Below are 27,892 nucleotides of genomic sequence, written 5' to 3' on the forward strand. Positions count from 1 at the left end.
GAAGAGGCAGCCCAGCCTCGTTTGGCTCAAGCCCTACTTGGCTGGAGCCGAGTGCGCCTCCAGGACGGCAGAGCTCCAGCTCTGCTCAGAGGCCCGTTCTGGCAGAGTTGCTGGCGCGAGGCTTCTCTGCCCTGGGCGAGCCTTGCCCAGACTTGCCTCGCTGCTAGGCTTCCTGCCCAGGAAGGAGCAGGCTGCGCGAGGCTGGGAGACGCCACTGGCGCCTTCCTGGCCTCAGCTCCGCTCCTGCCTTGCCTTTGAACCTAGGCCCCAGGCGTCCTTGGGGAGGGCTTACGGGCCGGTGGCTTGCAGAGTGCCAAGGGCTCCAGCAGGAAGAGCTCTGTGCGAGGGAAGGGAAGGGCCAGTGCAGGGCTCCTCCAGCGGTGGCTTGGCCGCCCAGACTCAGCGCCGCTCGGAGTGCCCCAGGCTCCCAGGGCCCCTGGCTGGGGTCTGCAGCCCCGCACACCCGGAGGCTGACTCCCTGGGCGCCCAGCAGCTGCCTCACACACGTAGCTTCCCTAGCGCTCTCCTCCCCAGCAGAGACGTGTGCAGCTGGTTGGGGCCTGCCCCTGCGTGTCTGGGCTCCTGCGCACAGCCCCAGCTCAGGGCAAGCAGCCCCTGAGCCAAGACCTGCCGGAGGCGAAGAGCGCCCCCAACTGGAAGCCGAGTGAACAGCTGGCGGGGAGGCGAGCCTCCTCGAGGGAAGAAGAGGCAGCACAGCCTCGTTTGGCTCAAGCCCTACTTGGCTGGAGCCGAGTGCGCCTCCAGGACGGCAGAGCTCCAGCTCTGCTCAGAGGCCCGTTCTGGCAGAGTTGCTGGCGCGAGGCTGCTCTGCCCTGGGCGAGACTTGCCCAGACTTGCCTCGCTGCTAGGCTTCCTGCCCAGGAAAGAGCAGGCTGCGCGAGGCTGGGAGACGCCACTGGCGCCTTCCTGGCCTCAGCTCCGCTCCTGCCTTGCCTTTGCACCTAGGCCCCAGGCGTCCTTGGGGAGGGCTTAGGGGCCGGTGGCTTGCACACTGCCAAGGGGTCCAGCAGGAAGAGCTCTGTGCGAGGGAAGGGAAGGGCCAGTGCAGGCTCCTCCAGCGGTTGCTTGGCCGCCCAGGCTCAGCGCCGCACGGAGTGCACCAGGCTCCCAGGGCCCCTGGCTGGGGTCTGCAGCCCCGCACACCCGGAGGCTGACTCCCTGGGAGTCCAGCAGCTGCCTCACACACGTAGCTTCCCTAGCGCTCTCCTCCCCAGCAGAGACGTGTGCAGCTAGTTGGGGCCTGCCCCTGCGTGCCTGGGCTCCCGCCCACAGCCCCAGCTCAGGGCAAGCAGCCCCTGAGCCAAGACCTGCAGGAGGCGAAGAGCGCCCCCACCTGGAAGCCGAGTGAACAGCTGGCGGGGAGGCGAGCCTCCTCGAGGGAAGAAGAGGCAGCCCAGCCTCGTTTGGCTCAAGCCCTACTTGGCTGGAGCCGAGTGCGCCTCCAGGACGGCAGAGCTCCAGCTCTGCTCAGAGGCCCGTTCTGGCAGAGTTGCTGGCGCGAGGCTTCTCTGCCCTGGGCGAGCCTTGCCCAGACTTGCCTCGCTGCTAGGCTTCCTGCCCAGGAAGGAGCAGGCTGCGCGAGGCTGGGAGACGCCACTGGCGCCTTCCTGGCCTCAGCTCCGCTCCTGCCTTGCCTTTGAACCTAGGCCCCAGGCGTCCTTGGGGAGGGCTTACGGGCCGGTGGCTTGCAGAGTGCCAAGGGCTCCAGCAGGAAGAGCTCTGTGCGAGGGAAGGGAAGGGCCAGTGCAGGGCTCCTCCAGCGGTGGCTTGGCCGCCCAGACTCAGCGCCGCACGGAGTGCCCCAGGCTCCCTGGGCCCTGGCTGGGGTCTGCAGCCCCGCACACCCGGAGGCTGACTCCCTGGGCGCCCAGCAGCTGCCTCACACACGTAGCTTCCCTAGCGCTCTCCTCCCCAGCAGAGACGTGTGCAGCTGGTTGGGGCCTGCCCCTGCGTGCCTGGGCTCCTGCGCACAGCCCCAGTACAGGGCAAGCAGCCCCTGAGCCAAGACCTGCAAGAGGCGAAGAGCGCCCCCAACTGGAAGCCGTGTGAACAGCTGGCGGAGAGGCGAGCCTCCTCGAGGGAAGAAGAGGCAGCACAGCCTCTTTTGGCTCAAGACCTACTTGGCTGGATCCGAGTGCGCCTCCAGGACGGCAGAGCTCCAGCTCTGCTCAGAGGCCCGTTCTGGCAGAGTTGCTGGCGCGAGGCTGCTCTGCCCTGGGCGAGCCTTGCCCAGACTTGCCTCGCTGCTAGGCTTCCTGCCCAGGAAGGAGCAGGCTGCGCGAGGCTGGGAGACGCCACTGGCGCCTTCCTGGCCTCAGCTCCGCTCCTGCCTTGCCTTTGCACCTAGGCCCCAGGCGTCCTTGGGGAGGGCTTAGGGGTCGGTGGCTTGCACAGTGCCAAGGGCTCCAGCAGGAAGAGCTCTGTGCGAGGGAAGGGGAGTGCCAGTGCAGGGCTCCTCCAGTGGTTGCTTGGCCGCCCAGGCGCAGCGCCGCACGGAGTGCCCCAGGCTCCCAGGGCCCCTGGCTGGGGTCTGCAGCCCCGCACACCCGGAGGCTGACTCCCTGGGCGCCCAGCACCTGCCTCACACACGTAGCTTCCCTAGCGCTCTCCTCCCCAGCAGAGACGTGTGCAGCTGGTTGGGGCCTGCCCCTGCGTGTCTGGGCTCCTGCGCACAGCCCCAGCTCAGGGCAAGCAGCCCCTGAGCCAAGACCTGCAGGAGGCGAAGAGCGCCCCCAACTGGAAGCCGAGTGAACAGCTGGCGGGGAGGCGAGCCTCCTCGAGGGAAGAAGAGGCAGCCCAGCCTCGTTTGGCTCAAGCCCTACTTGGCTGGAGCCGAGTGCGCCTCCAGGACGGCAGAGCTCCAGCTCTGCTCAGAGGCCCGTTCTGGCAGAGTTGCTGGCGCGAGGCTGCTCTGCCCTGGGCGAGACTTGCCCAGACTTGCCTCGCTGCTAGGCTTCCTGCCCAGGAAGGAGCAGGCTGCGCGAGGCTGGGAGACGCCACTGGCGCCTTCCTGGCCTCAGCTCCGCTCCTGCCTTGCCTTTGCACCTAGGCCCCAGGCGTCCTTGGGGAGGGCTTAGGGGTCGGTGGCTTGCACAGTGCCAAGGGCTCCAGCAGGAAGAGCTCTGTGCGAGGGAAGGGAAGGGCCAGTGCAGGGCTCCTCCAGTGGTTGCTTGGCCGCCCAGGCTCAGCGCCGCACGGAGTGCACCAGGCTCCCAGGGCCCCTGGCTGGGGTCTGCAGCCCCGCACACCCGGAGGCTGACTCCCTGGGAGTCCAGCAGCTGCCTCACACACGTAGCTTCCCTAGCGCTCTCCTCCCCAGCAGAGACGTGTGCAGCTGGTTGGGGCCTGCCCCTGCGTGCCTGGGCTCCCGCGCACAGCCCCAGCTCAGGGCAAGCAGCCCCTGAGCCAAGACCTGCCGGAGGCGCAGAGCGCCCCCACCTGGAAGCCGAGTGAACAGCTGGCGGGGAGGCGAGCCTCCTCGAGGGAAGAAGAGGCAGCCCAGCCTCGTTTGGCTCAAGCCCTACTTGGCTGGAGCCGAGTGCACCTCCAGGACGGCAGAGCTCCAGCTCTGCTCAGAGGCCCGTTCTGGCAGAGTTTCTGGCGCGAGGCTGCTCTGCCCTGGGCGAGCCTTGCCCAGACTTGCCTCGCTGCTAGGTTTCCTGCCCAGGAAGGAGCATGCTGCGCTCGGCTGGGAGACGCCACTGGCGCCTTCCTGGCCTCAGCTCCGCTCCTGCCTTGCCTTTGCACCTAGGCCCCAGGCGTCCTTGGGGAGGGCTTAGGGGCCGGTGGCTTGCACAGTGCCAAGGGCTCCAGCAGGAAGAGCTCTGTGCGAGGGAAGGGAAGGGCCAGTGCAGGGCTCCTCCAGCGGTTGCTTGGCCGCCCAGGCTCAGCGCCGCTCGGAGTGCCCCAGGCTCCCAGGGCCCCTGGCTGGGGTCTGCAGCCCCGCACACCCGGAGGCTGACTCCCTGGGCGCCCAGCAGCTGCCTCACACACGTAGCTTCCCTAGCGCTCTCCTCCCCAGCAGAGACGTGTGCAGCTGGTTGGGGCCTGCCCCTGCGTGTCTGGGCTCCTGCGCACAGCCCCAGCTCAGGGCAAGCAGCCCCTGAGCCAAGACCTGCCGGAGGCGAAGAGCGCCCCCAACTGGAAGCCGAGTGAACAGCTGGCGGGGAGGCGAGCCTCCTCGAGGGAAGAAGAGGCAGCACAGCCTCGTTTGGCTCAAGCCCTACTTGGCTGGAGCCGAGTGCGCCTCCAGGACGGCAGAGCTCCAGCTCTGCTCAGAGGCCCGTTCTGGCAGAGTTGCTGGCGCGAGGCTGCTCTGCCCTGGGCGAGACTTGCCCAGACTTGCCTCGCTGCTAGGCTTCCTGCCCAGGAAAGAGCAGGCTGCGCGAGGCTGGGAGACGCCACTGGCGCCTTCCTGGCCTCAGCTCCGCTCCTGCCTTGCCTTTGCACCTAGGCCCCAGGCGTCCTTGGGGAGGGCTTAGGGGCCGGTGGCTTGCACACTGCCAAGGGGTCCAGCAGGAAGAGCTCTGTGCGAGGGAAGGGAAGGGCCAGTGCAGGCTCCTCCAGCGGTTGCTTGGCCGCCCAGGCTCAGCGCCGCACGGAGTGCACCAGGCTCCCAGGGCCCCTGGCTGGGGTCTGCAGCCCCGCACACCCGGAGGTTGACTCCCTGGGAGTCCAGCAGCTGCCTCACACACGTAGCTTCCCTAGCGCTCTCCTCCCCAGCAGAGACGTGTGCAGCTAGTTGGGGCCTGCCCCTGCGTGCCTGGGCTCCCGCCCACAGCCCCAGCTCAGGGCAAGCAGCCCCTGAGCCAAGACCTGCAGGAGGCGAAGAGCGCCCCCACCTGGAAGCCGAGTGAACAGCTGGCGGGGAGGCGAGCCTCCTCGAGGGAAGAAGAGGCAGCCCAGCCTCGTTTGGCTCAAGCCCTACTTGGCTGGAGCCGAGTGCGCCTCCAGGACGGCAGAGCTCCAGCTCTGCTCAGAGGCCCGTTCTGGCAGAGTTGCTGGCGCGAGGCTTCTCTGCCCTGGGCGAGCCTTGCCCAGACTTGCCTCGCTGCTAGGCTTCCTGCCCAGGAAGGAGCAGGCTGCGCGAGGCTGGGAGACGCCACTGGCGCCTTCCTGGCCTCAGCTCCGCTCCTGCCTTGCCTTTGAACCTAGGCCCCAGGCGTCCTTGGGGAGGGCTTACGGGCCGGTGGCTTGCAGAGTGCCAAGGGCTCCAGCAGGAAGAGCTCTGTGCGAGGGAAGGGAAGGGCCAGTGCAGGGCTCCTCCAGCGGTGGCTTGGCCGCCCAGACTCAGCGCCGCTCGGAGTGCCCCAGGCTCCCAGGGCCCCTGGCTGGGGTCTGCAGCCCCGCACACCCGGAGGCTGACTCCCTGGGCGCCCAGCAGCTGCCTCACACACGTAGCTTCCCTAGCGCTCTCCTCCCCAGCAGAGACGTGTGCAGCTGGTTGGGGCCTGCCCCTGCGTGTCTGGGCTCCTGCGCACAGCCCCAGCTCAGGGCAAGCAGCCCCTGAGCCAAGACCTGCCGGAGGCGAAGAGCGCCCCCAACTGGAAGCCGAGTGAACAGCTGGCGGGGAGGCGAGCCTCCTCGAGGGAAGAAGAGGCAGCACAGCCTCGTTTGGCTCAAGCCCTACTTGGCTGGAGCCGAGTGCGCCTCCAGGACGGCAGAGCTCCAGCTCTGCTCAGAGGCCCGTTCTGGCAGAGTTGCTGGCGCGAGGCTGCTCTGCCCTGGGCGAGACTTGCCCAGACTTGCCTCGCTGCTAGGCTTCCTGCCCAGGAAAGAGCAGGCTGCGCGAGGCTGGGAGACGCCACTGGCGCCTTCCTGGCCTCAGCTCCGCTCCTGCCTTGCCTTTGCACCTAGGCCCCAGGCGTCCTTGGGGAGGGCTTAGGGGCCGGTGGCTTGCACACTGCCAAGGGGTCCAGCAGGAAGAGCTCTGTGCGAGGGAAGGGAAGGGCCAGTGCAGGCTCCTCCAGCGGTTGCTTGGCCGCCCAGGCTCAGCGCCGCACGGAGTGCACCAGGCTCCCAGGGCCCCTGGCTGGGGTCTGCAGCCCCGCACACCCGGAGGCTGACTCCCTGGGAGTCCAGCAGCTGCCTCACACACGTAGCTTCCCTAGCGCTCTCCTCCCCAGCAGAGACGTGTGCAGCTAGTTGGGGCCTGCCCCTGCGTGCCTGGGCTCCCGCCCACAGCCCCAGCTCAGGGCAAGCAGCCCCTGAGCCAAGACCTGCAGGAGGCGAAGAGCGCCCCCACCTGGAAGCCGAGTGAACAGCTGGCGGGGAGGCGAGCCTCCTCGAGGGAAGAAGAGGCAGCCCAGCCTCGTTTGGCTCAAGCCCTACTTGGCTGGAGCCGAGTGCGCCTCCAGGACGGCAGAGCTCCAGCTCTGCTCAGAGGCCCGTTCTGGCAGAGTTGCTGGCGCGAGGCTTCTCTGCCCTGGGCGAGCCTTGCCCAGACTTGCCTCGCTGCTAGGCTTCCTGCCCAGGAAGGAGCAGGCTGCGCGAGGCTGGGAGACGCCACTGGCGCCTTCCTGGCCTCAGCTCCGCTCCTGCCTTGCCTTTGAACCTAGGCCCCAGGCGTCCTTGGGGAGGGCTTACGGGCCGGTGGCTTGCAGAGTGCCAAGGGCTCCAGCAGGAAGAGCTCTGTGCGAGGGAAGGGAAGGGCCAGTGCAGGGCTCCTCCAGCGGTGGCTTGGCCGCCCAGACTCAGCGCCGCACGGAGTGCCCCAGGCTCCCTGGGCCCTGGCTGGGGTCTGCAGCCCCGCACACCCGGAGGCTGACTCCCTGGGCGCCCAGCAGCTGCCTCACACACGTAGCTTCCCTAGCGCTCTCCTCCCCAGCAGAGACGTGTGCAGCTGGTTGGGGCCTGCCCCTGCGTGCCTGGGCTCCTGCGCACAGCCCCAGTACAGGGCAAGCAGCCCCTGAGCCAAGACCTGCAAGAGGCGAAGAGCGCCCCCAACTGGAAGCCGTGTGAACAGCTGGCGGAGAGGCGAGCCTCCTCGAGGGAAGAAGAGGCAGCACAGCCTCTTTTGGCTCAAGACCTACTTGGCTGGATCCGAGTGCGCCTCCAGGACGGCAGAGCTCCAGCTCTGCTCAGAGGCCCGTTCTGGCAGAGTTGCTGGCGCGAGGCTGCTCTGCCCTGGGCGAGCCTTGCCCAGACTTGCCTCGCTGCTAGGCTTCCTGCCCAGGAAGGAGCAGGCTGCGCGAGGCTGGGAGACGCCACTGGCGCCTTCCTGGCCTCAGCTCCGCTCCTGCCTTGCCTTTGCACCTAGGCCCCAGGCGTCCTTGGGGAGGGCTTAGGGGTCGGTGGCTTGCACAGTGCCAAGGGCTCCAGCAGGAAGAGCTCTGTGCGAGGGAAGGGGAGTGCCAGTGCAGGGCTCCTCCAGTGGTTGCTTGGCCGCCCAGGCGCAGCGCCGCACGGAGTGCACCAGGCTCCCAGGGCCCCTGGCTGGGGTCTGCAGCCCCGCACACCCGGAGGCTGACTCCCTGGGAGTCCAGCAGCTGCCTCACACACGTAGCTTCCCTAGCGCTCTCCTCCCCAGCAGAGACGTGTGCAGCTGGTTGGGGCCTGCCCCTGCGTGCCTGGGCTCCCGCACACAGCCCCAGCTCAGGGCAAGCAGCCCCTGAGCTAAGACCTGCAGGAGGCGCAGAGCGCCCCCACCTGGAAGCCGAGTGAACAGCTGGCGGGGAGGCGAGCCTCCTCGAGGGAAGAAGAGGCAGCCCAGCCTCGTTTGGCTCAAGCCCTACTTGGCTGGAGCCGAGTGCGCCTCCAGGACGGCAGAGCTCCAGCTCTGCTCAGAGGCCCGTTCTGGCAGAGTTGCTGGCGCGAGGCTGCTCTGCCCTGGGCGAGCCTTGCCCAGACTTGCCTCGCTGCTAGGCTTCCTGCCCAGGAAGGAGCAGGCTGCGCGAGGCTGGGAGACGCCACTGGCGCCTTCCTGGCCTCAGCTCCGCTCCTGCCTTGCCTTTGCACCTAGGCCCCAGGCGTCCTTGGGGAGGGCTTACGGGCCGGTGGCTTGCACACTGCCAAGGGCTCCAGCAGGAAGAGCTCTGTGCGAGGGAAGGGAAGGGCCAGTGCAGGGCTCCTCCAGCGGTTGCTTGGCCGCCCAGGCTCAGCGCCGCACGGAGTGCACCAGGCTCCCAGGGCCCCTGGCTGGGGTCTGCAGCCCCGCACACCCGGAGGCTGACTCCCTGGGAGTCCAGCAGCTGCCTCACACACGTAGCTTCCCTAGCGCTCTCCTCCCCAGCAGAGACGTGTGCAGCTGGTTGGGGCCTGCCCCTGCGTGCCTGGGCTCCCGCCCACAGCCCCAGCTCAGGGCAAGCAGCCCCTGAGCCAAGACCTGCAGGAGGCGCAGAGCACCCCCACCTGGAAGCCGAGTGAACAGCTGGCGGGGAGGCGAGCCTCCTCGAGGGAAGAAGAGGCAGCCCAGCCTCGTTTGGCTCAAGCCCTACTTGGCTGGAGCCGAGTGCGCCTCCAGGACGGCAGAGCTCCAGCTCTGCTCAGAGGCCCGATCTGGCAGAGTTGCTGGCGCGAGGCTGCTCTGCCCTGGGCGAGCCTTGCCCAGACTTGCCTCGCTGCTAGGCTTCCTGCCCAGGAAGGAGCAGGCTGCGCGAGGCTGGGAGACGCCACTGGCGCCTTCCTGGCCTCAGCTCCGCACCTGCCTTGCCTTTGCACCTAGGCCCCAGGCGTCCTTGGGGAGGGCTTAGGGGCCGGTGGCTTGCACAGTGCCAAGGGCTCCAGCAGGAAGAGCTCTGTGCGAGGGAAGGGAAGGGCCAGTGCAGGGCTCCTCCAGCGGTTGCTTGGCCGCCCAGGCTCAGCGCCGCACGGAGTGCACCAGGCTCCCAGGGCCCTGGCTGGGTTCTGCAGCCCCGCACACCCAGAGGCTGACTCCCTGGGCGCCCAGCTGCTGCCTCACACACGTAGCTTCCCTAGCGCTCTCCTCCCCAGCAGAGACGTGTGCAGCTGGTTGGGGCCTGCCCCTGCGTGCCTGGGCTCCTGCGCACAACCCCAGCTCAGGGCAAGCAGCCCCTGAGCCAAGACCTGCAGGAGGCGAAGAGCGCCCCCAACTGGAAGCCGAGTGAACAGCTGGCGCGGAGGCGAGCCTCCTCGAGGGAAGAAGAGGCAGCACAGCCTCGTTTGGCTCAAGCCCTACTTGGCTGGAGCCGAGTGCACCTCCAGGACGGCAGAGCTCCAGCTCTGCTCAGAGGCCCGTTCTGGCAGAGTTGCTGGCGCGAGGCTGCTCTGCCCTGGGCGAGCCTTGCCCAGACTTGCCTCGCTGCTAGGCTTCCTGCCCAGGAAGGAGCAGGCTGCGCGAGGCTGGGAGATGCCACTGGCGCCTTCCTGGCCTCAGCTCCGCTCCTGCCTTGCCTTTGCACCTAGGCCCCAGGCGTCCTTGGGGAGGGCTTAGGGGCCGGTGGCTTGCACACTGCCAAGGGCTCCAGCAGGAAGAGCTCTGTGCGAGGGAAGAGAAGGGCCAGTGCAGGGCTCCTCCAGCGGTTGCTTGGCCGCCCAGGCTCAGCGCCGCACGGAGTGCACCAGGCTCCCAGGGCCCCTGGCTGGGGTCTGCAGCCCCGCACACCCGGAGGCTGACTCCCTGGGAGTCCAGCAGCTGCCTCACACACGTAGCTTCCCTAGCACTCTCCTCCCCAGCAGAGACGTGTGCAGCTGGTTGGGGCCTGCCCCTGCGTGCCTGGGCTCCCGCGCACAGCCCCAGCTCAGGGCAAGCAGCCCCTGAGCCAAGACCTGCAGGAGGCGCAGAGCGCCCCCACCTGGAAGCCGAGTGAACAGCTGGCGCGGAGGCGAGCCTCCTCGAGGGAAGAAGAGGCAGCCCAGCCTCGTTTGGCTCAAGCCCTACTTGGCTGGAGCCGAGTGCGCCTCCAGGACGGCAGAGCTCCAGCTCTGCTCAGAGGCCCGTTCTGGCAGAGTTGCTGGCGCGAGGCTGCTCTCCCCTGGGTGAGCCTTGCCCAGACTTGCCTCGCTGCTAGGCTTCCTGCCCAGGAAGGAGCAGGCTGCGCGAGGCTGGGAGACGCCACTGGCGCCTTCCTGGCCTCAGCTCCGCTCCTGCCTTGCCTTTGCACCTAGGCCCCAGGCGTCCTTGGGGAGGGCTTAGGGGCCGGTGGCTTGCAGAGTGCCAAGGGCTCCAGCAGGAAGAGCTCTGTGCGAGGGAAGGGAAGGGCCAGTGCAGGGCTCCTCCAGCGGTGGCTTGGCCGCCCAGACTCAGCGCCGCACGGAGTGCCCCAGGCTCCCAGGGCCCTGGCTGGGGTCTGCAGCCCCGCACACCCGGAGGCTGACTCCCTGGGCGCCCAGCAGCTGCCTCACACACGTAGCTTCCCTAGCGCTCTCCTCCCCAGCAGAGACGTGTGCAGCTGGTTGGGGCCTGCCCCTGCGTGCCTGGGCTCCTGCGCACAGCCCCAGTACAGGGCAAGCAGCCCCTGAGCCAAGACCTGCAAGAGGCGCAGAGCGCCCCCACCTGGAAGCCGAGTGAACAGCTGGCGGGGAGGCGAGCCTCCTCGAGGGAAGAAGAGGCAGAACAGCCTCTTTTGGCTCAAGCCCTACTTGGCTGGAGCCGAGTGCGCCTCCAGGACGGCAGAGCTCCAGCTCTGCTCAGAGGCCCGTCCTGGCAGAGTTGCTGGCGCGAGGCTGCTCTGCCCTGGGCGAGCCTTGCCCAGACTTGCCTCGCTGCTAGGCTTCCTGCCCAGGAAGGAGCAGGCTGCGAGAGGCTGGGAGACGCCACTGGCGCCTTCCTGGCCTCAGCTCCGCTCCTGCCTTGCCTTTGCACCTAGGATCCAGGCGTCCTTGGGGAGGGCTTAGGGGCCGGTGGCTTGCACAGTGCCAAGGGCTCCAGCAGGAAGAGCTCTGTGCGAGGGAAGGGAAGGGCCAGTGCAGGGCTCCTCCAGCGGTTGCTTGGCCGCCCAGGCTCAGCGCCGCTCGGAGTGCCCCAGGCTCCCAGGGCCCCTGGCTGGGGTCTGCAGCCCCGCACACCCGGAGGCTGACTCCCTGGGCGCCCAGCAGCTGCCTCACACACGTAGCTTCCCTAGCGCTCTCCTCCCCAGCAGAGACGTGTGCAGCTGGTTGGGGCCTGCCCCTGCGTGTCTGGGCTCCTGCGCACAGCCCCAGCTCAGGGCAAGCAGCCCCTGAGCCAAGACCTGCAGGAGACGAAGAGCGCCCCGAACTGGAAGCCGAGTGAACAGCTGGCGGGGAGGCGAGCCTCCTCGAGGGAAGAAGTGGCAGCCCAGCCTCGTTTGGCTCAAGCCCTACTTGGCTGGAGCCGAGTGCGCCTCCAGGACGGCAGAGCTCCAGCTCTGCTCAGAGGCCCGTTCTGGCAGAGTTGCTGGCGCGAGGCTGCTCTGCCCTGGGCGAGACTTGCCCAGACTTGCCTCGCTGCTAGGCTTCCTGCCCAGGAAGGAGCAGGCTGCGCGAGGCTGGGAGACGTCACTGGCGCCTTCCTGGCCTCAGCTCCGCTCCTGCCTTGCCTTTGCACCTAGGCCCCAGGCGTCCTTGGGGAGGGCTTAGGGGTCGGTGGCTTGCACAGTGCCAAGGGCTCCAGCAGGAAGAGCTCTGTGCGAGGGAAGGGAAGGGCCAGTGCAGGGCTCCTCCAGCGGTTGCTTGGCCGCCCAGGCTCAGCGCCGCACGGAGTGCACCTGGCTCCCAGGGCCCCTGGCTGGGGTCTGCAGCCCCGCACACCCGGAGGCTGACTCCCTGGGAGTCCAGCAGCTGCCTCACACACGTAGCTTCCCTAGCGCTCTCCTCCCCAGCAGAGACGTGTGCAGCTGGTTGGGGCCTGCCCCTGCGTGCCTGGGCTCCCGCCCACAGCCCCAGCTCAGGGCAAGCAGCCCCTGAGCCAAGACCTGCAGGAGGCGCAGAGCGCCCCCACCTGGAAGCCGAGTGAACAGCTGGCGGGGAGGCGAGCCTCCTCGAGGGAAGAAGAGGCAGCCCAGCCTCGTTTGGCTCAAGCCCTACTTGGCTGGAGCCGAGTGCGCCTCCAGGAAGGCAGAGCTCCAGCTCTGCTCAGAGGCCCGTTCTGGCAGAGTTGCTGGCGCGTGGCTGCTCTGCCCTGGGCGAGCCTTGCCCAGACTTGCCTCGCTGCTAGGCTTCCTGCCCAGGAAGGAGCAGGCTGCGCGAGGCTGGGAGACGCCACTGGCGCCTTCCTGGCCTCAGTTCCGCTCCTGCCTTGCCTTTGCACCTAGGCCCCAGGCGTCCTTGGGGAGGGCTTAGGGGCCGGTGTCTTGCAGAGTGCCAAGGGGTCCAGCAGGAAGAGCTCTGTGCGAGGGAAGGGAAGGGCCAGTGCAGGGCTCCTCCAGCGGTGGCTTGGCCGCCCAGACTCAGCGCCGCACGGAGTGCCCCAGGCTCCCAGGGCCCTGGCTGGGGTCTGCAGCCCCGCACACCCGGAGGCTGACTCCCTGGGCGCCCAGCAGCTGCCTCACACACGTAGCTTCCCTAGCACTCTCCTCCCCAGCAGAGACGTGTGCAGCTGGTTGGGGCCTGCCCCTGCGTGCCTGGGCTCCTGCGCACAGCCCCAGTACAGGGCAAGCAGCCCCTGAGCCAAGACCTGCAAGAGGCGAAGAGCGCCCCCAACTGGAAGCCGAGTGAACAGCTGGCGGGGAGGCGAGCCTCCTCGAGGGAAGAAGAGGCAGCACAGCCTCTTTTGGCTCAAGCCCTACTTGGCTGGAGCCGAGTGCGCCTCCAGGACGGCAGAGCTCCAGCTCTGCTCAGAGGCCCGTTCTGGCAGAGTTGCTGGCGCGAGGCTGCTCTGCCCTGGGCGAGCCTTGCCCAGACTTGCCTCGCTGCTAGTCTTCCTGCCCAGGAAGGAGCAGGCTGCGCGAGGCTGGGAGACACCACTGGCGCCTTCCTGGCCTCAGCTCCGCTCCTGCCTTGCCTTTGCACCTAGGCCCCAGGCGTCCTTGGGGAGGGCTTAGGGGTCGGTGGCTTGCACAGTGCCAAGGGCTCCAGCAGGAAGAGCTCTGTGCGAGGGAAGGGAAGGGCCAGTGCAGGGCTCCTCCAGTGGTTGCTTGGCCGCCCAGGCTCAGCGCCGCACGGAGTGCACCAGGCTCCCAGGGCCCCTGGCTGGGGTCTGCAGCCCCGCACACCCAGAGGCTGACTCCCTGGGAGTCCAGCAGCTGCCTCACACACGTAGCTTCCCTAGCGCTCTCCTCCCCAGCAGAGACGTGTGCAGCTGGTTGGGGCCTGCCCCTGCGTGCCTGGGCTCCCGCGCACAGCCCCAGCTCAGGGCAAGCAGCCCCTGAGCTTAGACCTGCAGGAGGCGCAGAGCACCCCCACCTGGAAGCCGAGTGAACAGCTGGCGGGGAGGCGAGCCTCCTCGAGGGAAGAAGAGGCAGCCCAGCCTCGTTTGGCTCAAGCCCTACTTGGCTGGAGCCGAGTGCGCCTCCAGGACGGCAGAGCTCCAGCTCTGCTCAGAGGCCCGTTCTGGCAGAGTTGCTGGCGCGAGGCTGCTCTGCCCTGGGCGAGACTTGCCCAGACTTGCCTCGCTGCTAGGCTTCCTGCCCAGGAAGGAGCAGGCTGCGCGAGGCTGGGAGACGCCACTGGCGCCTTCCTGGCCTCAGCTCCGCTCCTGCCTTGCCTTTGCACCTAGGCCCCAGGCGTCCTTGGGGAGGGCTTAGGGGCCGGTGGCTTGCACACTGCCAAGGGCTCCAGCAGGAAGAGCTCTGTGCGAGGGAAGGGAAGGGCCAGTGCAGGCTTCTCCAGCGGTTGCTTGGCCGCCCAGGCTCAGCGCCGCACGGAGTGTACCAGGCTCCCAGGGCCCCTGGCTGGGGTCTGCAGCCCCGCACACCCGGAGGCTGACTCCCTGGGAGTCCAGCAGCTGCCTCACACACGTAGCTTCCCTAGCGCTCTCCTCCCCAGCAGAGACGTGTGCAGCTATTTGGGGCCTGCCCCTGCGTGCCTGGGCTCCCGCACACAGCCCCAGCTCAGGGCAAGCAGCCCCTGAGCCAAGACCTGCAGGAGGCGCAGAGCGCCCCCACCTGGAAGCCGAGTGAACAGCTGGCGGGGAGGCGAGCCTCCTCGAGGGAAGAAGAGGCAGCCCAGCCTCGTTTGGCTCAAGCCCTACTTGGCTGGAGCCGAGTGCGCCTCCAGGACGGCAGAGCTCCAGCTCTGCTCAGAGGCCCGTTCTGGCAGAGTTGCTGGCGCGAGGCTGCTCTGCCCTGGGCGAGCCTTGCCCAGACTTGCCTCGCTGCTAGGCTTCCTGCCCAGGAAGGAGCAGGCTGCGCGAGGCTGGGAGACGCCACTGGCGCCTTCCTGGCCTCAGCTCCGCTCCTGCCTTGCCTTTGAACCTAGGCCCCAGGCGTCCTTGGGGAGGGCTTACGGGCCGGTGGCTTGCAGAGTGCCAAGGGCTCCAGCAGGAAGAGCTCTGTGCGAGGGAAGGGAAGGGCCAGTGCAGGGCTCCTCCAGCGGTGGCTTGGCCGCCCAGACTCAGCGCCGCACGGAGTGCCCCAGGTTCCCTGGGCCCTGGCTGGGGTCTGCAGCCCCGCACACCCAGAGGCTGACTCCCTGGGCGCCCAGCAGCTGCCTCACACACGTAGCTTCCCTAGCGCTCTCCTCCCCAGCAGAGACGTGTGCAGCTGGTTGGGGCCTGCCCCTGCGTGCCTGGGCTCCTGAGCACAGCCCCAGTACAGGGCAAGCAGCCCCTGAGCCAAGACCTGCAAGAGGCGAAGAGCGCCCCCAACTGGAAGCCGTGTGAACAGCTGGCGGAGAGGCGAGCCTCCTCGAGGGAAGAAGAGGCAGCACAGCCTCTTTTGGCTCAAGACCTACTTGGCTGGATCCGAGTGGCCTCCAGGACGGCAGAGCTCCAGCTCTGCTCAGAGGCCCGTTCTGGCAGAGTTGCTGGCGCGAGGCTGCTCTGCCCTGGGCGAGCCTTGCCCAGACTTGCCTCGCTGCTAGGCTTCCTGCCCAGGAAGGAGCAGGCTGCGCGAGGCTGGGAGACGCCACTGGCGCCTTCCTGGCCTCAGCTCCGCTCCTGCCTTGCCTTTGCACCTAGGCCCCAGGCGTCCTTGGGGAGGGCTTAGGGGCCGGTGGCTTGCACACTGCCAAGGGCTCCAGCAGGAAGAGCTCTGTGCGAGGGAAGGGAAGGGCCAGTGCAGGGCTCCTCCAGCGGTTGCTTGGCCGCCCAGGCTCAGCGCCGCACGGAGTGCACCAGGCTCCCAGGGCCCCTGGCTGGGGTCTGCAGCCCCGCACACCCAGAGGCTGACTCCCTGGGCGCCCAGCAGCTGCCTCACACACGTAGCTTCCCTAGCGCTCTCCTCCCCAGCAGAGACGTGTGCAGCTGGTTGGGGCCTGCCCCTGCGTGCCTGGGCTCCCGCGCACAGCCCCAGCTCAGGGCAAGCAGCCCCTGAGCCAAGACCTGCAGGAGGCGCAGAGCGCCCCCACCTGGAAGCCGAGTGAACAGCTGGCGGGGAGCCGAGCCTCCTCGAGGGAAGAAGAGGCAGCCCAGCCTCGTTTGGCTCAAGCCCTACTTGGCTGGAGCCGAGTGCGCCTCCAGGACGGCAGAGCTCCAGCTCTGCTCAGAGGCCCGTTCTGGCAGAGTTGCTGGCGCGAGGCTGCTCTGCCCTGGGCGAGCCTTGCCCAGACTTGCCTCGCTGCTAGGCTTCCTGCCCAGGAAGGAGCAGGCTGCGCGAGGCTGGGAGACGCCACTGGCGCCTTCCTGGCCTCAGCTCCGCTCCTGCCTTGCCTTTGCACCTAGGCCCCAGGCGTCCTTGGGGAGGGCTTAGGGGCCGGTGGCAGGCAGAGTGCCAAGGGCTCCAGCAGGAAGAGCTCTGTGCGAGGGAAGGGAAGGGCCAGTGCAGGGCTCCTCCAGCGGTTGCTTGGCCGCCCAGGCTCAGCGCCGCACGGAGTGCACCAGGCTCCCAGGGCCCTGGCTGGGTTCTGCAGCCCCGCACACCCAGAGGCTGACTCCCTGGGCGCCCAGCTGCTGCCTCACACACGTAGCTTCCCTAGCGCTCTCCTCCCCAGCAGAGACGTGTGCAGCTGGTTGGGGCCTGCCCCTGCGTGCCTGGGCTCCTGCGCACAGCCCCAGCTCAGGGCAAGAAGCCCCTGAGCCAATACCTGCAGGAGGCGAAGAGCACCCCCAACTGGAAGCCGAGTGAACAGCTGGCGCGGAGGCGAGCCTCCTCGAGGGAAGAAGAGGCAGCACAGCCTCGTTTGGCTCAAGCCCTACTTGGCTGGAGCCGAAGGCACCTCCAGGACGGCAGAGCTCCAGCTCTGCTCAGAGGCCCGTTCTGGCAGAGTTGCTGGCGCGAGGCTGCTCTGCCCTGGGCGAGCCTTGCCCAGACTTGCCTCGCTGCTAGGCTTCCTGCCCAGGAAGGAGCAGGCTGCGCGAGTCTGGGAGATGCCACTGGCGCCTTCCTGGCCTCAGCTCCGCTCCTGCCTTGCCTTTGCACCTAGGCCCCAGGCGTCCTTGGGGAGTGCTTAGGGGCCGGTGGCTTGCACACTGCCAAGGGCTCCAGCAGGAAGAGCTCTGTGCGAGGGAAGAGAAGGGCCAGTGCAGGGCTCCTCCAGCGGTTGCTTGGCCGCCCAGGCTCAGCGCCGCACGGAGTGGACCAGGCTCCCAGGGCCCCTGGCTGGGTTCTGCAGCCCCGCACACCCGGAGGCTGACTCCCTGGGCGCCCAGCAGCTGCCTCACACACGTAGCTTCCCTAGCGCTCTCCTCCCCAGCAGAGACGTGTGCAGCTGGTTGGGGCCTGCCCCTGCGTGCCTGGGCTCCTGCGCACAGCCCCAGTACAGGGCAAGCAGCCCCTGAGCCAAGACCTGCAAGAGGCGAAGAGCGCCCCCACCTGGAAGCCGAGTGAACAGCTGGCGGGGAGGCGAGCCTCCTCGAGGGAAGAAGAGGCAGCACAGCCTCTTTTGGCTCAAGCCCTACTTGGCTGGAGCCGAGTGCGCCTCCAGGACGGCAGAGCTCCAGCTCTGCTCAGAGGCCCGTCCTGGCAGAGTTGCTGGCGCGAGGCTGCTCTGCCCTGGGCGAGCCTTGCCCAGACTTGCCTCGCTGCTAGGCTTCCTGCCCAGGAAGGAGCAGGCTGCGCGAGGCTGGGAGACGCCACTGGCGCCTTCCTGGCCTCAGCTCCGCTCCTGCCTTGCCTTTGCACCTAGGCCCCAGGCGTCCTTGGGGAGGGCTTAGGGGCCGGTGGCTTGCACAGTGCCAAGGGCTCCAGCAGGAAGAGCTCTGTGCGAGGGAAGGGAAGGGCCAGTGCAGGGCTCCTCCAGCGGTTGCTTGGCCGCCCAGGCTCAGCGCCGCTCGGAGTGCCCCAGGCTCCCAGGGCCCCTGGCTGGGGTCTGCAGCCCCGCACACCCGGAGGCTGACTCCCTGGGCGCCCAGCAGCTGCCTCACACACGTAGCTTCCCTAGCGCTCTCCTCCCCAGCAGAGACGTGTGCAGCTGGTTGGGGCCTGCCCCTGCGTGTCTGGGCTCCTGCGCACAGCCCCAGCTCAGGGCAAGCAGCCCCTGAGCCAAGACCTGCAGGAGGCGAAGAGCGCCCCCAACTGGAAGCCGAGTGAACAGCTGGCGGGGAGGCGAGCCTCCTCGAGGGAAGAAGAGGCAGCCCAGCCTCGTTTGGCTCAAGCCCTACTTGGCTGGAGCCGAGTGCGCCTCCAGGACGGCAGAGCTCCAGCTCTGCTCAGAGGCCCGTTCTGGCAGAGTTGCTGGCGCGAGGCTGCTCTGCCCTGGGCGAGCCTTGCCCAGACTTGCCTCGCTGCTAGGCTTCCTGCCCAGGAAGGAGCAGGCTGCGCGAGGCTGGGAGACGCCACTGGCGCCTTCCTGGCCTCAGCTCCGCTCCTGCCTTGCCTTTGCACCTAGGCCCCAGGCGTCCTTGGGGAGGGCTTAGGGGTCGGTGACTTGCACAGTGCCAAGGGCTCCAGCAGGAAGAGCTCTGTGCGAGGGAAGGGAAGGGCCAGTGCAGGGCTCCTCCAGCGGTTGCTTGGCCGCCCAGGCTCAGCGCCGCACGGAGTGCACCAGGCTCCCAGGGCCCCTGGCTGGGGTCTGCAGCCCCGCACACCCGGAGGCTGACTCCCTGGGAGTCCAGCAGCTGCCTCACACACGTAGCTTCCCTAGCGCTCTCCTCCCCAGCAGAGACGTGTGCAGCTGGTTGGGGCCTGCCCCTGCGTGCCTGGGCTCCCGCCCACAGCCCCAGCTCAGGGCAAGCAGCCCCTGAGCCAAGACCTGCAGGAGGCGCAGAGCACCCCCACCTGGAAGCCGAGTGAACAGCTGGCGGGGAGGCGAGCCTCCTCGAGGGAAGAAGAGGCAGCCCAGCCTCGTTTGGCTCAAGCCCTACTTGGCTGGAGCCGAGTGCGCCTCCAGGACGGCAGAGCTCCAGCTCTGCTCAGAGGCCCGATCTGGCAGAGTTGCTGGCGCGAGGCTGCTCTGCCCTGGGCGAGCCTTGCCCAGACTTGCCTCGCTGCTAGGCTTCCTGCCCAGGAAGGAGCAGGCTGCGCGAGGCTGGGAGACGCCACTGGCGCCTTCCTGGCCTCAGCTCCGCACCTGCCTTGCCTTTGCACCTAGGCCCCAGGCGTCCTTGGGGAGGGCTTAGGGGCCGGTGGCTTGTAGAGTGCCAAGGGCTCCAGCAGGAAGAGCTCTGTGCGAGGGAAGGGAAGGGCCAGTGCAGGGCTCCTCCAGCGGTTGCTTGGCCGCCCAGACTCAGCCCCGAACGGAGTGCCCCAGGCTCCCAGGGCCCTGGCTGGGGTCTGCAGCCCCGCACACCCGGAGGCTGACTCTCTGAGCGCCCAGCAGATGCCTCACACACGTAGCTTCCCTAGCGCTCTCCTCCCCAGGAGAGACGTGTGCAGCTGGTTGGGGCCTGCCCCTGCGTGCCTGGGCTCCTGCGCACAGCCCCAGCTCAGGGCAAGCAGCCCCTGAGCCAAGACTTGCAGGAGGCGCAGAGCGACCCCACCTGGAAGCCGAGTGAACAGCTGGCGGGGAGGCGAGCCTCCTCGAGGGAAGAAGAGGCAGCCCAGCCTCGTTTGGCTCAAGCCCTACTTGGCTGTAGCCGAGTGCGCCTCCAGGACGGCAGAGCTCCAGCTCTGCTCAGAGGCCCGTTCTGGCAGAGTTGCTGGCCCGAGGCTGCTCTGCCCTGGGCGAGCCTTGCCCAGACTTGCCTCGCTGCTAGGCTTCCTGCCCAGGAAGGAGCAGGCTGCGCGAGGCTGGGAGACGCCACTGGCGCCTTCCTGGCCTCAGCTCCGCTCCTGCCTTGCCTTTGCACCTAGGCCCCAGGCGTCCTTGGGGAGGGCTTAGGGGCCGGTGGCTTGCACAGTGCCAAGGGCTCCAGCAGGAAGAGCTCTGTGCGAGGGAAGGGAAGGGCCAGTGCAGGGCTCCTCCAGCGGTTGCTTGGCCGCCCAGGCTCAGCGCCGCTCGGAGTGCCCCAGGCTCCCATGGCCCCTGGCTGGGGTCTGCAGCCCCGCACACCCGGAGGCTGACTGCCTGGGCGCCCAGCAGCTGCCTCACACACGTAGCTTCTCTAGCGCTCTCCTCCCCAGCAGAGACGTGTGCAGCTGGTTGGGGCCTGCCCCTGCGTGCCTGGGCTCCCGCGCACAGCCCCAGCTCAGGGCAAGCAGCCCCTGAGCCAAGACCTGCAGGAGGCGCAGAGCGCCCCCACCTGGAAGCTGAGTGAACAGCTGGAGGGGAGGCGAGCCTCCTCGAGGGAAGAAGAGTCAGCCCAGCCTCGTTTGGCTCAAGCCCTACTTGGCTGGAGCCGAGTGCGCCTCCAGGACGGCAGAGCTCCAGCTCTGCTCAGAGACCCGTTCTGGCAGAGTTGCTGGCGCGAGGCTGCTCTGCCCTGGGCGAGCCTTGCCCAGACTTGCCTCGCTGCTAGGCTTCCTGCCCAGGAAGGAGCAGGCTGCGCGAGGCTGGGAGACGCCACTGGCGCCTTCCTGGCCTCAGCTCCGCTCCTGCCTTGCCTTTGCACCTAGGCCCCAGGCGTCCTTGGGGAGGGCTTAGGGTTCGGTGGCTTGCACAGTGCCAAGGGCTCCAGCAGGAAGAGCTCTGTGCGAGGGAAGGGAAGGGCCAGTGCAGGGCTCCTCCAGCGGTGGCTTGGCCGCCCAGGCTCAGCGCCGCACGGAGTGCACCAGGCTCCCAGGGCTCCTGGCTGGGGTCTGCAGCCCCGCACACCCGGAGGCTGACTCCCTGGGAGTCCAGCAGCTGCCTCACACACGTAGCTTCCCTAGCGCTCTCCTCCCCAGCAGAGACGTGTGCAGCTGGTTGGGGCCTGCCCCTGCGTGCCTGGGCTCCCGCGCACAGCCCCAGCTCAGGGCAAGCAGCCCCTGAGCCAAGACCTGCAGGAGGCGAAGAGCGCCCCCACCTGGAAGCCGAGTGAACAGCTGGCGGGGAGGCGAGCCTCCTCGAGGGAAGAAGAGGCAGCCCAGCCTCGTTTGGCTCAAGCCCTACTTGGCTGGAGCCGAGTGCGCCTCCAGGACGGCAGAGCTCCTGCTCTGCTCAGAGGCCCGTTCTGGCAGAGTTGCTGGCGCGAGGCTGCTCTGCCCTGGGCGAGCCTTGCCCAGACTTGCCTGGCTGCTAGGCTTCCTGCCCAGGAAGGAGCAGGCTGCGCGAGGCTGGGAGACGCCACTGGCGCCTTCCTGGCCTCAGCTCCGCTCCTGCCTTGCCTTTGCACCTAGGCCCCAGGCGTCCTTGGGGAGGGCTTAGGGGCCGGTGGCTTGCACACTGCCAAGGGCTTCAGCAGGAAGAGCTCTGTGCGAGGGAAGGGAAGGGCCAGTGCAGGGCTCCTCCAGCGGTTGCTTGGCCGCCCAGGCTCAGCGCCGCTCGGAGTGCCCCAGGCTGCCAGGGCCCCTGGCTGGGGTCTGCAGCCCCGCACACCCGGAGGCTGACTACCTGGGAGTCCAGCAGCTGCCTCACACACGTAGCTTCCCTAGCGCTCTCCTCCCCAGCAGAGACGTGTGCAGCTGGTTGGGGCCTGCCCCTGCGTGTCTGGGCTCCCGCGCACAGCCCCAGCTCAGGGCAAGCAGCCCCTGAGCCAAGACCTGCAGGAGGCGAAGAGCGCCCCCAACTGGAAGCCGAGTGAACAGCTGGCGGGGAGGCGAGCCTCCTCGAGGGAAGAAGAGGCAGCACAGCCTCGTTTGGCTCAAGCCCTACTTGGCTGGAGCCGAGTGCGCCTCCAGGACGGCAGAGCTCCAGCTCTGCTCAGAGGCACGTTCTGGCAGAGTTGCTGGCGCGAGGCTGCTCTGCCCTGGGCGAGCCTTGCCCAGACTTGCCTCGCTGCTAGGCTTCCTGCCCAGGAAGGAGCAGGCTGCGCGAGGCTGGGAGACGCCACTGGCGCCTTCCTGGCCTCAGCTCCGCTCCTGCCTTGCCTTTGAACCTAGGCCCCAGGCGTCCTTGGGGAGGGCTTAGGGGCCGGTGGCTTGCAGAGTGCCAAGGGCTCCAGCAGGAAGAGCTCTGTGCGAGGGAACGGAAGGGCCAGTGCAGGGCTCCTCCAGCGGTGGCTTGGCCGCCCAGACTCAGCGCCGCACGGAGTGCCCCAGGCTCCCAGGGCCCTGGCTGGGGTCTGCAGCCCCGCACACCCGGAGGCTGACTCCCTGGGCGCCCAGCAGCTGCCTCACACACGTAGCTTCCCTAGCGCTCTCCTCCCCAGCAGAGACGTGTGCAGCTGGTTGGGGCCTGCCCCTGCGTGCCTGGGCTCCTGCGCACAGCCCCAGTACAGGGCAAGCAGCCCCTGAGCCAAGACCTGCAAGAGGCGAAGAGCGCCCCCAACTGGAAGCCGAGTGAACAGCTGGCGGGGAGGCGAGCCTCCTCGAGGGAAGAAGAGGCAGCACAGCCTCTTTTGGCTCAAGCCCTACTTGGCTGGAGCCGAGTGCGCCTCCAGGACGGCAGAGCTCCAGCTCTGCTCAGAGGCCCGTTCTGGCAGAGTTGCTTGCGCGAGGCTGCTCTGCCCTGGGCGAGCCTTGCCCAGACTTGCCTCGCTGCTAGGCTTCCTGCCCAGGAAGGAGCAGGCTGCGCGAGGCTGGGAGACGCCACTGGCGCCTTCCTGGCCTCAGCTCCGCTCCTGCCTTGCCTTTGCACCTAGGCCCCAGGCGTCCTTGGGGAGGGCTTAGGGGCCGGTGGCTTGCACAGTGCCAAGGGCTCCAGCAGGAAGAGCTCTGTGCGAGGGAAGGGAAGGGCCTGTGCAGGGCTCCTCCAGCGGTTGCTTGGCCGCCCAGGCTCAGCGCCGCTCGGAGTGCCCCAGGCTCCCAGGGCCCCTGGCTGGGGTCTGCAGCCCCGCACACCCGGAGGCTGACTCCCTGGGCGCCCAGCACCTGCCTCACACACGTAGCTTCCCTAGCGCTCTCCTCGCCAGCAGAGACGTGTGCAGCTGGTTGGGGCCTGCCCCTGCGTGTCTGGGCTCCTGCCCACAGCCCCAGCTCAGGGCAAGCAGCCCCTGAGCCAAGACCTGCAGGAGGCGAAGAGCGCCCCCAACTGGAAGCCGAGTGAACAGCTGGCGGGGAGGCGAGCCTCCTCGAGGGAAGAAGAGGCAGCCCAGCCTCGTTTGGCTCAAGCCCTACTTGGCTGGAGCCGAGTGCGCCTCCAGGACGGCAGAGCTCCAGCTCTGCTCAGAGGCCCGTTCTGGCAGAGTTGCTGGCGCGAGGCTGCTCTGCCCTGGGCGAGACTTGCCCAGACTTGCCTCGCTGCTAGGCTTCCTGCCCAGGAAGGAGCAGGCTGCGCGAGGCTGGGAGACGCCACTGGCGCCTTCCTGGCCTCAGCTCCGCTCCTGCCTTGCCTTTGCACCTAGGCCCCAGGCGTCCTTGGGGAGGGCTTAGGGGTCGGTGGCTTGCACAGTGCCAAGGGCTCCAGCAGGAAGAGCTCTGTGCGAGGGAAGGGAAGGGCCAGTGCAGGGCTCCTCCAGTGGTTGCTTGGCCGCCCAGGCTCAGCGCCGCACGGAGTGCACCAGGCTAACAGGGCCCCTGGCTGGGGTCTGCAGCCCCGCACACCCGGAGGCTGGCTCCCTGGGAGTCCAGCAGCTGCCTCACACACGTAGCTTCCCTAGCGCTCTCCTCCCCAGCAGAGACGTGTGCAGCTGGTTGGGGCCTGCCCCTGCGTGCCTGGGCTCCCGCGCACAGCCCCAGCTCAGGGCAAGCAGCCCCTGAGCCAAGACCTGCCGGAGGAGCAGAGCGCCCCCACCTGGAAGCCGATTGAACAGCTGGCGGGGAGGCGAGCCTCCTCGAGGGAAGAAGAGGCAGCCCAGCCTCGTTTGGCTCAAGCCCTACTTGGCTGGAGCCGAGTGCGCCTCCAGGACGGCAGAGCTCCAGCTCTGCTCAGAGGCCCGTTCTGGCAGAGTTTCTGGCGCGAGGCTGCTCTGCCCTGGGCGAGCCTTGCCCAGACTTGCCTCGCTGCTAGGTTTCCTGCCCAGGAAGGAGCAGGCTGCGCTCGGCTGGGAGACGCCACTGGCGCCTTCCTGGCCTCAGCTCCGCTCCTGCCTTGCCTTTGCACCTAGGCCCCAGGCGTCCTTGGGGAGGGCTTAGGGGCCGGTGGCTTGCACAGTGCCAAGGGCTCCAGCAGGAAGAGCTCTGTGCGAGGGAAGGGAAGGGCCAGTGCAGGGCTCCTCCAGCGGTTGCTTGGCCGCCCAGGCTCAGCGCCGCTCGGAGTGCCCCAGGCTCCCAGGGCCCCTGGCTGGGGTCTGCAGCCCCGCACACCCGGAGGCTGACTACCTGGGCGCCCAGCAGCTGCCTCACACACGTAGCTTCCCTAGCGCTCTCCTCCCCAGCAGAGACGTGTGCAGCTGGTTGGGGCCTGCCCCTGCGTGTCTGGGCTCCTGCGCACAGCCCCAGCTCAGGGCAAGCAGCCCCTGAGCCAAGACCTGCCGGAGGCGAAGAGCGCCCCCAACTGGAAGCCGAGTGAACAGCTGGCGGGGAGGCGAGCCTCCTCGAGGGAAGAAGAGGCAGCACAGCCTCGTTTGGCTCAAGCCCTACTTGGCTGGAGCCGAGTGCGCCTCCAGGACGGCAGAGCTCCAGCTCTGCTCAGAGGCCCGTTCTGGCAGAGTTGCTGGCGCGAGGCTGCTCTGCCCTGGGCGAGACTTGCCCAGACTTGCCTCGCTGCTAGGCTTCCTGCCCAGGAAAGAGCAGGCTGCGCGAGGCTGGGAGACGCCACTGGCGCCTTCCTGGCCTCAGCTCCGCTCCTGCCTTGCCTTTGCACCTAGGCCCCAGGCGTCCTTGGGGAGGGCTTAGGGGCCGGTGGCTTGCACACTGCCAAGGGGTCCAGCAGGAAGAGCTCTGTGCGAGGGAAGGGAAGGGCCAGTGCAGGCTCCTCCAGCGGTTGCTTGGCCGCCCAGGCTCAGCGCCGCACGGAGTGCACCAGGCTCCCAGGGCCCCTGGCTGGGGTCTGCAGCCCCGCACACCCGGAGGCTGACTCCCTGGGAGTCCAGCAGCTGCCTCACACACGTAGCTTCCCTAGCGCTCTCCTCCCCAGCAGAGACGTGTGCAGCTAGTTGGGGCCTGCCCCTGCGTGCCTGGGCTCCCGCCCACAGCCCCAGCTCAGGGCAAGCAGCCCCTGAGCCAAGACCTGCAGGAGGCGCAGAGCGCCCCCACCTGGAAGCCGAGTGAACAGCTGGCGGGGAGGCGAGCCTCCTCGAGGGAAGAAGAGGCAGCCCAGCCTCGTTTGGCTCAAGCCCTACTTGGCTGGAGCCGAGTGCGCCTCCAGGACGGCAGAGCTCCAGCTCTGCTCAGAGGCCCGTTCTGGCAGAGTTGCTGGCGCGAGGCTGCTCTGCCCTGGGCGAGCCTTGCCCAGACTTGCCTCGCTGCTAGGCTTCCTGCCCAGGAAGGAGCAGGCTGCGCGAGGCTGGGAGACGCCACTGGCGCCTTCCTGGCCTCAGCTCCGCTCCTGCCTTGCCTTTGAACCTAGGCCCCAGGCGTCCTTGGGGAGGGCTTACGGGCCGGTGGCTTGCAGAGTGCCAAGGGCTCCAGCAGGAAGAGCTCTGTGCGAGGGAAGGGAAGGGCCAGTGCAGGGCTCCTCCAGCGGTGGCTTGGCCGCCCAGACTCAGCGCCGCACGGAGTGCCCCAGGCTCCCTGGGCCCTGGCTGGGGTCTGCAGCCCCGCACACCCGGAGGCTGACTCCCTGGGCGCCCAGCAGCTGCCTCACACACGTAGCTTCCCTAGCGCTCTCCTCCCCAGCAGAGACGTGTGCAGCTGGTTGGGGCCTGCCCCTGCGTGCCTGGGCTCCTGCGCACAGCCCCAGTACAGGGCAAGCAGCCCCTGAGCCAAGACCTGCAAGAGGCGAAGAGCGCCCCCAACTGGAAGCCGTGTGAACAGCTGGCGGAGAGGCGAGCCTCCTCGAGGGAAGAAGAGGCAGCACAGCCTCTTTTGGCTCAAGACCTACTTGGCTGGATCCGAGTGCGCCTCCAGGACGGCAGAGCTCCAGCTCTGCTCAGAGGCCCGTTCTGGCAGAGTTGCTGGCGCGAGGCTGCTCTGCCCTGGGCGAGCCTTGCCCAGACTTGCCTCGCTGCTAGGCTTCCTGCCCAGGAAGGAGCAGGCTGCGCGAGGCTGGGAGACGCCACTGGCGCCTTCCTGGCCTCAGCTCCGCTCCTGCCTTGCCTTTGCACCTAGGCCCCAGGCGTCCTTGGGGAGGGCTTAGGGGTCGGTGGCTTGCACAGTGCCAAGGGCCCCAGCAGGAAGAGCTCTGTGCGAGGGAAGGGAAGTGCCAGTGCAGGGCTCCTCCAGTGGTTGCTTGGCCGCCCAGGCTCAGCGCCGCACGGAGTGCACCAGGCTCCCAGGGCCCCTGGCTGGGGTCTGCAGCCCCGCACACCCGGAGGCTGACTCCCTGGGAGTCCAGCAGCTGCCTCACACACGTAGCTTCCCTAGCGCTCTCCTCCCCAGCAGAGACGTGTGCAGCTGGTTGGGGCCTGCCCCTGCGTGCCTGGGCTCCCGCACACAGCCCCAGCTCAGGGCAAGCAGCCCCTGAGCTAAGACCTGCAGGAGGCGCAGAGCGCCCCCACCTGGAAGCCGAGTGAACAGCTGGCGGGGAGGCGAGCCTCCTCGAGGGAAGAAGAGGCAGCCCAGCCTCGTTTGGCTCAAGCCCTACTTGGCTGGAGCCGAGTGCGCCTCCAGGACGGCAGAGCTCCAGCTCTGCTCAGAGGCCCGTTCTGGCAGAGATGCTGGCGCGAGGCTGCTCTGCCCTGGGCGAGCCTTGCCCAGACTTGCCTCGCTGCTAGGCTTCCTGCCCAGGAAGGAGCAGGCTGCGCGAGGCTGGGAGACGCCACTGGCGCCTTCCTGGCCTCAGCTCCGCTCCTGCCTTGCCTTTGCACCTAGGCCCCAGGCGTCCTTGGGGAGGGCTTAGGGGCCGGTGGCTTGCACACTGCCAAGGGCTCCAGCAGGAAGAGCTCTGTGCGAGGGAAGGGAAGGGCCAGTGCAGGGCTCCTCCAGCGGTTGCTTGGCCGCCCAGGCTCAGCGCCGCACGGAGTGCACCAGGCTCCCAGGGCCCCTGGCTGGGGTCTGCAGCCCCGCACACCCGGAGGCTGACTCCCTGGGAGTCCAGCAGCTGCCTCACACACGTAGCTTCCCTAGCGCTCTCCTCCCCAGCAGAGACGTGTGCAGCTGGTTGGGGCCTGCCCCTGCGTGCCTGGGCTCCCGCCCACAGCCCCAGCTCAGGGCAAGCAGCCCCTGAGCCAAGACCTGCAGGAGGCGCAGAGCACCCCCACCTGGAAGCCGAGTGAACAGCTGGCGGGGAGGCGAGCCTCCTCGAGGGAAGAAGAGGCAGCCCAGCCTCGTTTGGCTCAAGCCCTACTTGGCTGGAGCCGAGTGCGCCTCCAGGACGGCAGAGCTCCAGCTCTGCTCAGAGGCCCGATCTGGCAGAGTTGCTGGCGCGAGGCTGCTCTGCCCTGGGCGAGCCTTGCCCAGACTTGCCTCGCTGCTAGGCTTCCTGCCCAGGAAGGAGCAGGCTGCGCGAGGCTGGGAGACGCCACTGGCGCCTTCCTGGCCTCAGCTCCGCACCTGCCTTGCCTTTGCACCTAGGCCCCAGGCGTCCTTGGGGAGGGCTTAGGGGCCGGTGGCTTGTAGAGTGCCAAGGGCTCCAGCAGGAAGAGCTCTGTGCGAGGGAAGGGAAGGGCCAGTGCAGGGCTCCTCCAGCGGTTGCTTGGCCACCCAGACTCAGCCCCGCACGGAGTGCCCCAGGCTCCCAGGGCCCTGGCTGGGGTCTGCAGCCCCGCACACCCGGAGGCTGACTCTCTGAGCGCCCAGCAGATGCCTCACACACGTAGCTTCCCTAGCGCTCTCCTCCCCAGGAGAGACGTGTGCAGCTGGTTGGGGCCTGCCCCTGCGTGCCTGGGCTCCTGCGCACAGCCCCAGCTCAGGGCAAGCAGCCCCTGAGCCAAGACCTGCAGGAGGCGAAGAGCGCCCCCACCTGGAAGCCGAGTGAACAGCTGGCGGGGAGGCGAGCCTCCTCGAGGGAAGAAGAAGCAGCCCAGCCTCGTTTGGCTCAAGCCCTACTTGGCTGGAGCCGAGTGCGCCTCCAGGACGGCAGAGCTCCTGCTCTGCTCAGAGGCCCGATCTGGCAGAGTTGCTGGCGCGAGGCTGCTCTGCCCTGGGCGAGCCTTGCCCAGACTTGCCTCGCTGCTAGGCTTCCTGCCCAGGAAGGAGCAGGCTGCGCGAGGCTGGGAGACGCCACTGGCGCCTTCCTGGCCTCAGCTCCGCTCCTGCCTTGCCTTTGCACCTAGGCCCCAGGCGTCCTTGGGGAGGGCTTAGGGGCCGGTGGCTTGCACACTGCCAAGGGCTCCAGCAGGAAGAGCTCTGTGCGAGTGAAGGGAAGGGCCAGTGCAGGGCTCCTCCAGCGGTTGCTTGGCCGCCCAGGCTCAGCGCCGCACGGAGTGCACCAGGCTCCCAGGGCCCCTGGCTGGGGTCTGCAGCCCCGCACACCCGGAGGCTGACTCCCTGGGAGTCCAGCAGCTGCCTCACACACGTAGCTTCCCTAGCGCTCTCCTCCC

The sequence above is a fragment of the Ovis canadensis genome, chromosome 13 (genome assembly GCF_042477335.2).
Source record: "Ovis canadensis isolate MfBH-ARS-UI-01 breed Bighorn chromosome 13, ARS-UI_OviCan_v2, whole genome shotgun sequence".
Taxonomy (NCBI): domain Eukaryota; kingdom Metazoa; phylum Chordata; class Mammalia; order Artiodactyla; family Bovidae; genus Ovis; species Ovis canadensis.